A 15878-nucleotide genomic window follows, 5' to 3' on the forward strand; every position below is an offset into this window, starting at 1 on the left:
TCCTTTAAAAAAAAGAGGATTCTTCATTTGATTTTTTTTAAAGATTTTATTTATTTATTCATGAGAGACACAGAGAGAGAGAGAGAGAGAGAGAGAGAGAGAGGGAGAAGCAGGCTCCATGCAGGGAGCCCGACATGGGACTTGATCCCAGGTCTCCAGGATCATGCCCTGGGCTGAAGGCAGATGCCCAACTGCTGAGCCACCCAGGGATCCCCTTCATTTGATATTTATTTAACAACCCATAACACATTTTTACTTTCAAAGAAAATCTGATTTCTACCATTTAATGGAAGACACTCTGTTCACCATTTTAGGCTATACTTATAAAGTTTCTAATACTTTCATGTGGAACTTATCATGAGTTATTTTCTAGATTTCCACTGGCCTGTAACATATATTCGTTACAAAATAGATGGATTTATTTTATATCTTATTTTTAGAGACTTCTAGGGAAGACTTTTCCATAGCTTCTTATGATTGAATATTGCCTCTAAGAGAGTAGCTAATCCTGTTTTATTTAACTCTAGGTCCTTTTTTGCTGAGATTTACTTTCTTTTCAATAGGCCATAGTGTTGAGGCATTTAGCATTCCAGGCAGGAGTTAACAATGCATCTTTTAAAGATCTAGCATTTGGTCAGGAGTCAGTAGACGTGAGTTTAAGATCTGGCTCTACCACTAATTAAGCCATGTCACCTTGGGGAAGTGTTTTAACTTCTCTGAGGGTAAGATTCCACATCTGTACAATGGGTTAATGATTACAGCTACATGTCATTCACAGGCTTCACGTGGAATAATGAAGTGTATGTTAGAGTACTCAGGGAATCCGCCCATTCTCTCTCTAATGCTTGAGAGTCTTACGCATGACCAACATGGTGCCAGCAAAGCAAGAAATACTCACCTAAGCCCTCAGCCCCAAATTTCTTTTATTTTTTTAAGAGTTATTTATTTGAGAGAGAGAAAGAGTCGGCACATGAGTGGAGATGGGGAGGGGCAGAGGGAGAGAGAGAATCTCAAGCAGACCCCCCACAGTGAGCGTGGAGCCTGACTTGGGGCTTGATTTCATGACCCTGAGATCACGACCTAAGCCAAAATCAAGAGTTGGATGTTTAACCAGCTGAGCCGGCCAGGCGCCCCAGTTAGTTTCTAAGTGGTGTTATCTAGCCCAGTTGCTCTAATGAAGAAGCACTTCTGATAGGCAGTGCACACATTTATCATCAACAGGATCTGACACCCCAGACAACTTGACATCAAGTTGATACAAGTTGACATCATACAACTTGTATCAAATGAGAATGCTGAATAATATGGAATGCTGAATATGGAATGCTATGGAATCGTTGAATCACTACATTGTACATTTGACCTAATATAACACCGTGTGTTCACTATACTGGAATTAAAAGTTTTTAAAAAAAATAAATAAATAAAAGTTTTTTAAAAAGTTGTGTCAGCGGCGCCTGGGTGGCTCAGTCAGTGAAATGTCTGCCTTCAGGTTAGATCATGATGGAGCCCCGGCGTCCTCACTCCCTAAGGCCCCCCATCCCCACCAGGCTCCCTGCTCCACAGGGAGCCTGCTTCTCCCTCTCCCTTTCCCTCTGCCATTCCTTCTCCCTCTCCCTCTGCCATTCCCCCTGCTTGTTTTTTCTTTTTCTTTCAAATAAATAAAGTCTTTAAAAATAAAAAAAGTTGTGTCAGGGGATGGCTTGGGTGGCTCAGCGGTTTACTGCCTGCCTTTGACCCAGGGTGTGATCCTCGAGACCCAGGATTGAGTCCCACATCAGGGTCCCTGCTTGGAGCCTGCTTCTTTCTCTGCCTCTGTCTCTGCCTCTCTCCTTGTGTTATTCATGAATAAATAAATAAATTAAATCTTAAAAAAAAGTTATGTGAAATGAAATAATGAAATGCCAGATTTTAAAAATAAAAGTGGAAATACTGAGAGGCTTGTTATTGGGGATCCCTGGGTGGCTCAGTGGTTTAGCACCTGCCTTCTACCCAGGGCGTGATCCTGGGGTCCTGGGATGGAGTCCCATGTCCGGCTCCCTGCACGGAGCCTGCATCTCCCTCTGCTTGTGTCTCTGCCTCTCTCTCTCTGTGTTTGTGTCTCTCTCATGAGTAAATAAATAAAATCTCAAAAAAAAAAAAAAGGCAAGTTATTGGGGCACAAGGGTGGCTCAGTTGGTTGGATGTATGACTCTTGATTTCAGCTCAGGTCATGATCTTGGGGTCATGGGATGGAGCCCTGCTTCAGGCTTCACATCCAGCCCAGAGTCCGTTTGGAATTCTCTGCCCTGTCCCACTGCTCACTAGTGCTCTCTCTCTATCTCTCTCTCTCTCTCAAAAAAAAAAGGCAAGTTATTAGAGAATTTCAGGATGATGGGAAACAAATAACTACAGGGATTCCTGAAACCAAGTATTTAATTCTTTTTTTAAAATATTAAAAGACATTTTATTATTATTTTGCTATATAACATATTAGTGAAAATACTCAATTGCGTTTCTCAAATGGCAAATGAGACACAAGATAACATCTTTCTGATTCCTGAAAACCTCAGTATCATCTGTCTTTTGGAGGATCCAGTTTCCTACAACGTCTGTGATACTGTGTGCACGAGGACACCAACGGTGCTTCGTAGTGAAGAACATTTTGCTAAGTTGTTCTATCAGGAGTCCTTGCTCAAAGCGTTCATTTTTTTCCCTTTAGTCTGGTTTTTAGCACTCGGTCATGTGTTTCTTCATTATTATGCAGAGGATCTGGCCCAGGGGTAGGTTTTGTGTGCTCATAGGCAATGTCCACGGAAAGGTGGTAGCAGGGCAGCCCGGTGGCCCCGCGGTTTAGCGCCGCCTGCAGCCCAGGGCCTGATCCTGGAGACCCTGGATCGAGTTCCACGTCGGGCTCCCTGCATGGAGCCTGCTTCTCCCTCTGCCTGTGTCTCTGCCTCTCTCTCTCTCTCTCTCTCTCTCTGTGTGTCTCTCATGAATAAATAAATAAAATCTTAAAAAGAAGAAGGGTGGTAGCATACAATCGTCCTGCCATCAGATGCTCTGCTTTGCAATCCGTCATCCGCTAGGGGAGAGTACCTGGACTGATGGCAAACACAATATAAAGCTCCGTTTTGAATTGGAAACAAAGGTTTCCAGACAGTTCTGTTTGGTACTGCCCGTCTTACTGCTGCCAACGCCGCGGTGAATCAAGACGCTTCCTGGGGCTGTGAAAGATGATGACTTGGAGAGAAGCGATTTTAGCTGCTGCCCCCGCGCCCGCCCATTGTCATCCCCGCGCACCTTCCGCCGCTTTCTGCGCGGCCTGGGTGGCGCGAAAACCACTCTCCTGACCCCGAACCAAGGAACGAAACATCCAGGGGGGCATTCGGTCCCCTCAATCCCGGGCACCACGCCCCGCTGAACGACTGCTCACTGCAGGGAGAGAAATTCAGACGGGGATTTCCTCGGCCCAGAAATCAACCCCAAAGCAAAAGCTTCGGGGAGCCTCGAGGGATCTGCGGGTTCAGCAGCGGCTGCACGAGCGTCGGCCCGAGCCCGAGCGCCGCAACCAAGAGCCGGGCTGGAGGGGTCCGCAGCCGGCGGGCGGCGCGGGCGGCACCGGGGGGCCACGGAGGGCACGGAGGGGACGGAGGGGACGGGAGGGCAGGGGAGGGGACGGAGGGGACGGGAGGGCACGGAGGGGAGGGGAGGGCAGGGGAGGGCAGGGGAGGGCACGGAGGGGACGGGAGGGCAGGGGAGGGCAGGGGAAGGGAGGGCAGGGGAGGGGATGGGGAGGGCAAGGGAGGGCATGAGAGGGGACGGGGAGGGCCCGGGAGGGGACGGGGAGGGATGCGGAGGGGGGGAGGCGGCCGGGAGGGGACGGGAGGGCCCGGGAGGGCAGGGCAGGGCCGCAGCCAGCTCTCCCGCACTACGGACAGGGACTGGGGACACCAGGGGCTTTACCTTGCCGCCAACGGCAGGAGACACATAGACACCTCCACATAAAGCTTCTGGACCTGCCAGCTTCTAGAAACTCCTTGGCCGGAGGAGGAGAGGGCGGCAGTTACCTGTTCTCTATTGTTAAGAGTCTCTTATGGTTCGCCTCCCCCTCTGTTCTTATCTTATTTTTCCTTCCCTTCCCCTATGTTCATCTGTTTCTTAAATTCCACATGAATGAAATCATATAATTGTCTTTCCCTGACTGACTTATTTCGCTCAGCGTGATAAGCTCTAGCTCCATCCACATCATTGCAAATGGCAAGATTTCCTTCTTTTTGATGGCTCAGTAATATTCCATTGTGCATGTATACCACATCTTCCTTACCCATGCAGCAGGCAATGGACATTTGGGCACTTTCCATAACTTAGCTATTGTTGGTAATGCTGCTACCAACGTGGGGGTGCACGTGCCCCAAAAGTAGGGAAATTCCAACAAATGCTACACTCTGGATATTATGTTTGAGGATATTATGCTAAGTGAAATAAGCCAGTCACAATAAGACAAATACTGTAGGATTCCAATTATTTGAGTTATCTAGAGTAATCAAATTCGTACATACTGAAAATAGAAGGTTGTTGACAGGGGCTGGTGGGAGAATAAAATGGAAAGTTTGGTTAATATGTATAGTGTTACAGTTCTGCAAGATGAGAAAACTTCTGGAAATTCGTTGTATAGCATTAGGAATATACATAACAGTTCTAAACTATACACTTAAAAATGGCTAAGATGGTAAGTTTTATGTTAAATGTATTTCACTGGAATTTTTTTAAAAATCTGAACTCCTTCAAACGTGTTATGTAGAACATCTGGAGATCATCAACAAATTCATACTTGTGCTGCCAGATAATTCACTTTTGTACAAACTTCAGAATAAAAGCTTCCTCTACTATCTGTTTAATTTAAGAGTATTTAGGAAGTCAAGCTATTAAACACCTGTCAGAACATGGGTGAATCAGAATGTTCTCCACATTTTATAGCCAAACAAATATAAATATAAATTACATGCTAGGGATGCCTGGCTGGCTCTGTGGGTGGAGCATGTGACTCTTGATCTCATGGTTGTGAGTTCGAGACTCATGTTGGGGATAGAGTTTACTTTAAAAAAAAATTAGGGACACCCGGGTGGCTGAGTGGTTGAATGTCTGCCTTTGGCTTAGGTCATGATCCCAGAATCTCAGGCTCAAGTCCTGCATCGAACTCCCTGTGAGGAGCCTGCTTCTCCCTCTGCCTATGTCTCTGCCTTTCTCTCTGTCTCTCATGAATAAATAAATAAAATCTTTAAAAGTTTTTTTAAAAATAAAAGAATAAATAAATAAAAATTAAATTATATGCTAATGCCATCTACGAACCCTGATTTCATATGTGGGCCAATTAAAACAGTCCCCTTGTTCTTGCTTATTGATTTGCTAAAAATAAATTCTATAATTTGACATTATAAAGTAAATTCACACTGTAAAACAGCTCATCATAACATTTTGTTAGGGAAAAAGCAAACAATTCTGTGACTAAAGTATATGGAAAATTCCCCTCTTAGATGAATCATAGAAACATGTTTAGGATAACAAAAAAGGGAAGTCTATTCTATAGGAAGAGATTATTCATTGAGAAACAAAGGCATGAAAATGAATACTAACAGGAACATATGAATTGATAGCATTGACAAAAATAAGAATTTTTTTTAAGATTTTATTTATTTATCCATGAGAGACACAGAGAGAGAGGCAGAGACACAGGCAGAGGGAGAAGCAGGCTCCATGCACTGGGAGCCCGACGTGGGATTCAATCCCGGGTCTCCAGGATCACGCCCTGGGCCAAAGGCAGGCTCTAAACCGCTGCGCCACCCAGGGATCCCAGGGAACAAATGTTTGAAATCAATGATTATTACTTTTGCCACCTAATGGCATAAGAGTTGAGAAAGAAACAAACAGCCCCTTACATCTGGGAGCTGGTTTGTACTCACAGTTACATCATGGTATTGTTCTCTTCTTCAACATAAACAATTTCACAGAATATCAACATCATATATTTTAAGGACATTTTGTGACCATGATGGATCTAGACAAAAACTAGACCTTTCCTTAATCATGTCTGAACATAAACAAAACATGAAATTGTCCAAACTTCAAAATGCCAAACATCTCCTATCCTGGTTAATATGAGTGACTGCTGCTTCTTTATCAATAAAAGCTTTGGCGTGGGTCTCATGTTCCCTTCTCCTAGACAAGAGTTGTTAAGATACCTAATCATTGAATTACACCCACTTCCTAACAGTCCCCAATTCAGAATAAATTCTCGCTTGCTCCTCCCCCAACCCCCAAATCACCAAACACAGTCCAGATCCTATAAGTTTTTTCTAATATCCCTGCCCTGTGACATCCCTTAGTTTCCTGTCATATCTCTATTTTCATATTAGTCTCTCTTTTGCTGTAGCAATGAGCAATAAATCCAACTACAAATATATTCCTGGTGGTTTTTGGCTGAAAGTCATCGACACTGTAATATTTAAAATACATTTACTAATTTCTAATGTGCATTTCACTTTGGCTTTAACAAAACAAGCAGAAAAAAGGTACATTCAGGATCTCAGATTTTGACTTTTAGTCCTTTCATAGAAAAAAATGATAATCCTATGACAATCGAATAGGCTTTCTTCTAAATTAGTTCACATAAAGTTTAACTATAAACTATAAATTTCTGAGAAGAGCAATGTTCCAAAATAGAGCTACAGCAATTCCTACCTGTTGGTTACAGTCATCAGCTGCTTCTTTTTTTTTTTTTTTAAGATTTTATTTATTTATGCATGAGAGACACACACACAACAGAGAGGCAGAGACACAGGCAGAGGGAGAAGTAGGCTCCATGCAGGGAGCCTGATGTGGGACTCGATCCCAGGTCTCCAGGATCATATCTTGGGTGGAAGGCAGGGGTTAAACCACTGAGCCACCCAGGGATCCCCACTCATCAGCTTCATATGCAAAATCGCTCATACCAAGAGCCAATTCATCGCACTTCTTCCTGACTATGAAGAATCTGTCTTTAGCTATAACCCAAACTTACGTATCACTAATTTTTCGTAGTGTTAAGATAGTTGTTGGTTAGGTAGGAAAGTAATCACACAAGAATACATAGCTGAGAACCTACTGTCCTCTTATACCAAACACTATTATTTAGTATTGGTTCTTGTAAGAGCCTTTTCAGTGCTCTGAGGATAGTCACATTTGTAATGTCCACAATACAATCACTGAAGATCCTTAGGAAGAGTGATAAAGCCCTAGTACATGCAACATTCCAAAGATCCAAAAGGCAAATAACCAGGGGTTAGGGGCAATAAATAAGATGACATAAGATAAGCTTATAGACTGAGTAAAGTTAATCAACAAGTTCTTGTGGTTATCAGAGCCATGGCTATTTCCCCTGTAGCTCTGTTCTAACCAATAGAACTGGCTCTAGACTAGATAATTTGTAGCAAGGGTGCTTTCTTCTAAGAAAATTATTTTAGCTGTTTTTCTTGAAATATAGTTGTTTTAAAAGATACATATGCTACTTACACAAAAATACTATTGAATCCTATGGTCAACTGCAAATCTAAGAATTACAAATTATGTTATTTTTTTAGGCATTGAATTCCTTGTTTAAAATGTTTATTATAGGAGCTTCTGGCTGGCTCAGTCTGTAGAGCATGCAATTCTTGATCTTAGGGTGGTGAGTTCAAGGCCCACATTAAGCACAGGGATCACTTTTTAAAAAGTGTTTATTATAGTAAGATCAATTAAGAAACACTGAAGAGAGGGGATCCCTGGGTGACTCAGCGGTTTAGCACCTGCATTCGGCCCAGGGAGTGATCCTGAAGACTGGGGATCAGAGTCCCACGTTGGGCTCCCTGCATGGAGCCTGCTTCTCCCTCTGCCTGTGTCTCTGCCTCTCTCTGTGTGTCTCTTATGAATAAATAAATAAAATCTTAAAAAAAAAAAACAAAACACTGAACAGGGGCACTCAAATGGCTTGGTCTGTAAGAGCACGTGATTCTTGATCTAGAGGTTATGAGTTCGAGCCCCACATTGAGTGTAGAGATTACCTAAAATCTTTAAAAGAAAGAAAGAAAGAATAAACATTGAGAAGAAAACTACAAATACTTCACAGTTACATGCTTCTGGTATTTTCTCCATACAAGTTACATATGAATGAAAAATAGTTTGTTCACAAATAATGTGGTGTTCAGTGTAAAATATTTGGAAATATGGAAAAAACACGCCACTCTGTAATTTAAACTTCTTAAAATCACAAGATTTGATTACCATCCAAAATAATGAAGCTGTAGGGACACCTGGGTGGCTCAGTGGTTGAGCGTCTCCCTTTGGCTCAGAGTCCCGGGATCGAGTCCCACATCGGGCTCCCTGTGGGGAGGCTGCTTCCTGTCTCTGTCTCTCTCTCTGTTTCTCATGAGTAGATAAATAGAATCTTAAAAAAAAAAAAAATAATGAAGCTGTTGATGATTAAAGTGGTGACTAGTTTTGAGAGCGACCAATAAATTGGTCAAATACATTAGAACTAGAAGGAATTCCTTAAGTGCTCCAAACTTTCAGTTAGAAACATATGAGATTCTTCCTGGAATGATTTTTAGCAGTTATATCTCAAATTACACCAAAGATTACAAATATTAATGATTACACAATCATTAATATTCGATTTAGTATTATATCCAATGTACAAATTTCATTTCAATTACCACATGAAATAATAGAAATTTAAATTTCTTCCAAAGAAAGATTCTTCCAAATATCTTCCAAAGAACCTGAAGTCATTTCTGAAGTCAGCCTATGCATTTTGGTCAGAAAAATAATCATTAATTCCAAACAATTGTCACAACATAATAATTCACTGAATCCTCTGTTCCTTCAGGGCAAAAATATCTATTGATTATCTTTCTGATTTTCACTGACTCACCACAGTGCTTTTTACATAGCAGGTACTCATGAAGTGGTGAAGTAATAAATGAATAAAGAGTAATTTCACTTGTTTTGTCATGGGCATTTAAATTCTGGGTAGCCTAGTTACATTCCTTATATTAACCCTATTTCTAGGCAAATATTAATTAATGTTAGACGTTAAGACCATGGCTTGTTATAAAAGAAAAGCTAAACTGTGATAAAGATTTTTTCTGTAGACAATCCATAAATTATATGTATTATACACAGGTAACCAAAAGTTGAATATACAGCACAATTACACCATGTAAAATAAAATCAACAGACAAAAAGCCTGGGAAAAATACACTCAATTTTTAATTATAGTTGCCTTGAATGATGGATATGTTGCTGAGCTTATGTTTACAGACTCTGGAATGAAGGATAGCTATATTTTTAGCATTTTTATAGTAGATATTACTTCAATATCATTATGTAAGCTCTGTGAGTCACCCATAACGTATTTCAAGAGACATGATGAAATAACATTTTTCTTCATTATCTTTCTCTAAAGCAGATTTTCCTTCTCAAGTAAATTAAATTATTCCTTTTTAAAGAGATTTTATTTATTTCTTTGAGAGCAAGATAGCGCAAGTGGGGAAGGTCAGAGGAGGAGGGAGAAAGAATCTGAAGCAGACTCTGTGCTGAGTGCAGAGCCTGACTCGGGGCTCCATCCCATGACCCCTGAGATCATGACCTGAGCAGAAACCAAGAGTTGGACACTTAATTGACTGAGCCACCAGTCACTTCTAAATTAAGTTATTCCGTTACAGTTTTTCACATAGTGTATTTTATGTAAATTTTTCCCCACTTGTATAATTTTTTAGGGTCACCCTGAATTCTAATTCAGTTCTCGATGGTATCAGGTATCTGAGCTAATTTTGCTTCTTTAGTATGTCTAAGTATTTTCACAAGTTTTGGTCCAAATGTCTATTGTCTATAATAATTACAAGGAGTATCCATTGCTATGATCCCAGTTCAAAGTTGTGGTCACCATAAGTAAATAATGAAGTCAATAAAATTCAAATATCAGTAGGATGTAGTTATAAATCTGTCAGGTTTCTATTTTTTTCCATTCACTAAGTGCTCAATACAAAAACTTTTTCAAAAATGTAAGTTTGTAGGGCACCTGGCCGGCTCAGTCAAGAGGAACTGTGACTCTTGATCTCAGGGCTGTGAGTTCAAGCTCCACATTTGATATAGAGATTACTGAAAACAAACAAATAAACAAACTAACTTTTAAAAATATAAGTTTGAAAAAATAAAAAAATTTAAAAAATAAAAATATAAGTTTGTTTTCACATATAAGGTGGAATGCAATACAGATACGCCATCAAATCTCTATATAACCTTCCGTGTATAAATACATATACTAGATATATATACTATACTTAACATACTTACAAAAAATACACTATCAAGCAAATATGTATTATTTTATGGAGTGCCTGAACTGAATGCTTGAAAGCTGAGTTCCAAGAAACTCTCATGAGGGCTCAAAAGGCCACAGATTCTAGCCGACTTAGAACAAGAAATCTATGTAGAGCACCACCAACTAACTGTTGGTGAACTAATTCTCCTGTCAGTCATCACTTACAATGGAACCAGAAAGAGAAGTGAAATTCAAAACAGTTATTCCGGGTAGCCCCGTGGCTCAGCGGTTTAGCCCCGCCTTCAGACCAGGGCCTGATCCTGGAGACCTGGGGTCGAGTCCCACGTCGGGCTCCGCCTGCTTCTCCCTCTGCCCGTGTCTCTGCCTCTCTCTCTCTGTGTCTCTCATGAATAAATAAATAAAATCTTAAAAAAAAAACAAAAACAGTTATTCCCTCCTGCCCCTTCCCTCCCCTTCCTTCCTCCCACTAAGCTCTACACCCAACATGGGGCTTGAAGAGTACTACCCAAGATCAAGAACTGCATGCTCTTCTGACTGAGCCAGTCAGGTACCCCTCAGTTATCATTTCCTTGAAAAGATATTTTGTGAGAGAAAATGCTGACACAAAGAACTAATTTCTGAGTTATACAAATTATACTGGATAGGTTATTATTAAAAAATCAACTGGATGGAGCATGTGGCTGTCTCAGCTGGTAAAGCATGTGGCTCTTAATCTCAGGGTCATGAGTTCAAGTCCCTTACTTGATGTACAGCTCACTAAAAGAAAAAAAAGAAAGAAAGAAAGAAAAGAAAAATTCAAATGAAGTTAGCCTATTGTTTGCTCATCCTCACCATTGTAGAGACCAATCAAGTTTCTCAAAACTTTGAGAGTTTTTAGAGTGCCTAGGTGGCTCAGTTGTTAAGTGTCTGCCTTTGGCTGAGGTCAAGATCCCAGGGTCCTACGATGGAGCCCTCAGTTGGGCTCCCTGCTCAGCAGGGAGTTTGCTTCTGCCTCTCCCTCTCTCCTTCGCTGCTCCCTCCCCCCCACCCCTTCCTCTCTCTCTCTCTCTCTCTCTCTTTCCCTCTGTTTCTGTCTCAAATAAATAAAATCTTAAAAGAAAAAAAGAGAGAGAGTCTCTCCCTTTCCCTTTGCCCCTCTTCGACCTCAGGCCCTTTCTCTTAAACAAACAAAAAAACTGACTTAAAAATATGTATAGTATTTTACTGTTGAAGGAAATATAAAAAAAGAAAAACAATGAAAAATGATAAATAGTAATATTATAAAAATAATTATGTAAATATTATGTTCATTTATTTTTATTTTTTAAAGATTTTACTTATTTATTTGAGAGTAAGAGTGAGAAAGAGTGTGTGCATGAGCAAGGGGAGGGGCAGAGGGAGAATCAGGCTCCCCACTGAGCAGGGAGTCCTACAGGGGGCTTGATCCCAGGACTCTGGGATTACAACCTTAGCTGAAGGCAGATGCTTAACCTGCTGAACCACTCAGGGCCCCATTACTATATTCATTTAAAATACATAAGGCTTTAGGTGGTTAGTTTTATTAAATTTCTGAATTTAAAGATCTTAGATTAGGGGTGCCTGGGTGGCTCAGTGGTTGAGCATCTTTGGCTCGGGTTATGATCTTGGAGTCCTGGGATCGAGTTCCGCATTGGGCTCCCTGGAAGGAGCCTGCATCTCTCTCTGCCTATGTCTCTGCCTCTCTCTGTGTGTCTCTCATGAATAAATAAGTAAAATCTTAAAAAAAAAAATAAAGATCTTAGACTAGTAGGAAAATATACTTTTTTGATTAGATATCATAATTGACATCAGTCAAAAGTTCTAACTAAAGATTTCAAAAGCCATCTCCCCGTGCTCATACATATGCATTTAGTTCATTGTAATTTCTACATTATTACTTTTCATATACATATAGCCCAGTTTAGCCATTTTTACTGATAGACATTAGGGCTTGTTTCCCACAGAATAGTAATATTACAAAGATTATTACTATATAGGTCTACTTCTCCTGTGTACAAGAGTTTATAAGAAGTAAAATTCCCAGGGTCACCTGGGTGGCTCAGTTGGTTAGGTGCCCAACTTTTGGTTTCAGCTTAGGTCATGATCTCACGCATTGTGGGATTGAGCCTCAAGTCAGTGAAGATTCTTTTCTGCTGCCCCTCTCCCAATGTGTGGTTAAGCCCTCTCTCTCAAATAAATAAATAAATAAATAAATAAATAAATATCTTAAAAAAAACAAAAAACAAAAAACCTGTAAAATTCCCAACTGTAGGTAAGTGTATTTTCTTTTTTTTTCTTAAAGCTTTATCCTATGAATATGTCAAACACACAAAGGATACCATATGATGCCTACATATGATGTAAAGAATAATACTTAATGTTATATCAGTGTGTCTACTTCTCTACTTAATAATGTTTGGGCTATAAATAAAATAATTTTTTAAATTTTAAAATCATATTTTGAAATATTATTTGAACAATTAATTTTTAAAGTTTAAAATATTTTTTAAATTTAGAATTAATAATAGTGAAATATTTAAGATCCATATCCAAAGCAATATATGTTGGGACAGTTACAGATTTTTTTGTTTTGTTTTGTTTCAGTTACAGGCTTTTAATACATTTTTGAGGAAACAAGAAAAGTAAAAAACAGTAAGTGTTCAAGTCAAGAAATGGAAAAAAGCACAACAAAACAACTGAAAAAAAAAAAAGAAAATCAAAATAAGGACAAAAATCACTGAAATGGAATTCTAAAAATAATAAAGAATATTAACAAACTCAAATCCAGTTTTTAGAAAAGATTATTGTTTTTCTTTCACCAAGAAAAAAAGAAAAGATGCAACTAAAAAAAAATATTTCCCCGGAACAGTCTAAGGAACACTAAACAGTACTTTTTTCTTAAAACTTAAAAAAAATCTCTAAGGGGCACCTGGCTGGCTCAGTCAGTACAGCGTTAAGACTCTTGATATCGGGATTGTGAGTTCAAGCCCTTGCTGGGTGTAGAACTTACTCTAAAAAAAATCTTTAAGATCAAAACAGAATGCAAACATCAACACTAAGTTCCTTATAAAATGAAGTTTAAAAAAAATAAGTTTCATAACAGATCAGTGCTTGTCAAAATGATGTACACTTCCCTGTGAGAGAAGATTTAATTAAGTATGGATTAGTGGTTAGTGGTTTCCTTTAGAAAACTGTGTAACTGTTAGAAAACAGAACAAAATGAAACACTCAAGTGACCCTGACACTCCGATGATGAATGTTTGAGGCCTTTATTTATGATAAGAAATATTTAAAAAATAATTTTGTAGGGGTGCCTCGCTGGCTCAATCTATTGAGCATGAAACTCTTCATCTCAGGGTGGCGAGTTCAAGCCCAATGTTGGGTGAGGAGTCTATTTAAAACAAAATAATAATAATAATAAAAAAAATAATAATAATTTTCTACATCAATCAGTTTTGCGGAAGAACAAGATAATGATGATAATGTGATAATTATAGACCCACTTTTTTATTTCATTTTGATCTGGTAACTTTCACCTTTGTGTAACATCTTTTTTTTACTTTGAAAAATATCAGTGATCTTGTTGAATCACTATATTGTACAACTGAAACTAATATGTATGTTGACTATATTGGAGTTAAAATAGGGTAAAAAAAATCAATGACCTCAACTTGTTATATTTCAAAAAATTTAAAAGATTTATTTATTTATTTTAGGGAGAGATAGCACAAGAGGGAAAGTAAGAGCTTGGAGGGGCAGAGGAAGAGGGAGAGAAAGTTTAGCAGACTGCACACAGCACAAAGCCCAAGGTGGGACTTGATCTCATTACCTTAGCTGAAACCACAAGTTGGTGGCTTAACTGACTATGCAGAAAGTTATAATTTATTTCAGCAACAATTTCTTTCTTGGCAATATGAACCACATATCTGGTAAAGTATGGAAAGTAACTGCATGTTTTATTAGTCAAGATGGCTGGAAAATAGAATAGTGTAGATAGTAGTTTCCATTCAAAGGAAAGTCAAAGAACTATGATTCTTTTAGTACCTACTGTTCAACTGTAAATTTTTGAGTAGGAAGCAGTATTCCAATTTGTATATTCAGTACTTCCAACATATGAAAAATTTGTATGCCTTATACTTCATTCATAATAGAACATATGGTGGAGATTGTGATTGTCTTTGTGTGTTCTTCATATTCATATTCATTTTTATTTTATCCTGAATATACACATGAGATTTTTGGTTTTTTTTTTTAAGACTTTATTTATTTATTCATAGAGACACAGAGAGAGAGAGAGGCAGAGAGGCAGGCAGAGGGAGAAGCAGGCACCATGCAGAGAGCCTGACATGGGACTCGATCCAGGGTCTCCAGGATCATGCCCTGGGCTGCAGGCGGCGCTAAACCGCTGCGCCACCCCACCGGGGCTGCCCCACATGAGGTTTTTTTGGATCAGAGACAGATGATTATTACTTACCTAATAATAATTGCGCTGGTTCCCTTCGCTTCAATTCTTACCCCTGAAGAGATGCAATGAGAACCAGATGTCACCCTACATGCAAAGGGTCTGTACTGTAAGTGAGGAAATGAGTCTAGGGTTTTTTTGTTTGTTTGTTTTTTGTTTCTTTTTTTTTTTTGAGTCTAGGTATTTTTGTAGGAAAGAAAGGTAGCTGTCCTCCTCTTCTTCTAAAAATAGGGAGAAAAAAATTCTTTACTCCTCAAAGACAAGATAGAAAGAATCCTTGTTTTCTCTCTCTTTTCTAATGTAAATAAATCTCTCCAGGGGCCAGAGTAGCCCAAGTCTCCAGCTTTATAACTCAGAGATATCTCCAGAGACCCAAGGTTCACCCCAACTTGAAGTGAAAATAGACATCTCAAAGTAGGTATATTTTTCGAGTTCTTTTCTTCTTTTTAAAGATTTTCTTTATTTATTCATGAGAGACACAGAGACAGAGGCAGAGATCCAGGCAGAGGGAGAAGCAGGTTCCATGCAGGGAGCCTGAGTGGGACTGGATCCTGGGTCTCCAGGATCAGGCCCTGGGCCAAAGGCCACGCTAAACCACTGAGCCACCACTGAGCCACCCGGGCTGCCCTCTTTTGAGTTCTAATTATCTAATGCAGTTCTAAATTATCTCTATAGCTTGCTTTTAGTCCAAGATTTCAAGGTTCCATAAAACTTGCTCAGAAATCCCTAATGGTGTAGAAACTCAAAAATATTTTCTCAACACCTCACAGGGCTCCAAGATTAATTCTTCCTTCTGCCTGGGCAACGTGGCTGCCCAGATAAAAATCTCATTTCCCAATTGCTTTCAGATAGATGTGGCCTTGTAGCAGATTCTTTCAGTTATCCTCGAGCTGAGAAGGTATTGATTTCACCTTCATTCCTAAAGGATATTTTCACTGGGTGAATTATTCTAGGTTTACATTTCTTTCAGTTCTTGAAAAATGGTCATTTCCTTCTGGCCTCCATGGTTTCTGATAAGAAATTTGCTGTCATTTGGATAATTATTCCCTTATGCCTAATGAATTTTTTTTTGAACTGCTT

At 39.5% G+C, this 15878-nt stretch overlaps 1 pseudogene; it reads right to left on the reverse strand.

Annotated features, from left to right (window-relative positions):
* Positions 1-2430: 2430 nt before the first annotated feature.
* LOC140610995 (large ribosomal subunit protein mL42 pseudogene) lies at positions 2431-3367 on the reverse strand (annotated as a pseudogene).
* Positions 3368-15878: the final 12511 nt, after the last annotated feature.

This window comes from Canis lupus, chromosome 2 (assembly GCF_048164855.1).
Source record: "Canis lupus baileyi chromosome 2, mCanLup2.hap1, whole genome shotgun sequence".
NCBI lineage: Eukaryota > Metazoa > Chordata > Mammalia > Carnivora > Canidae > Canis > Canis lupus.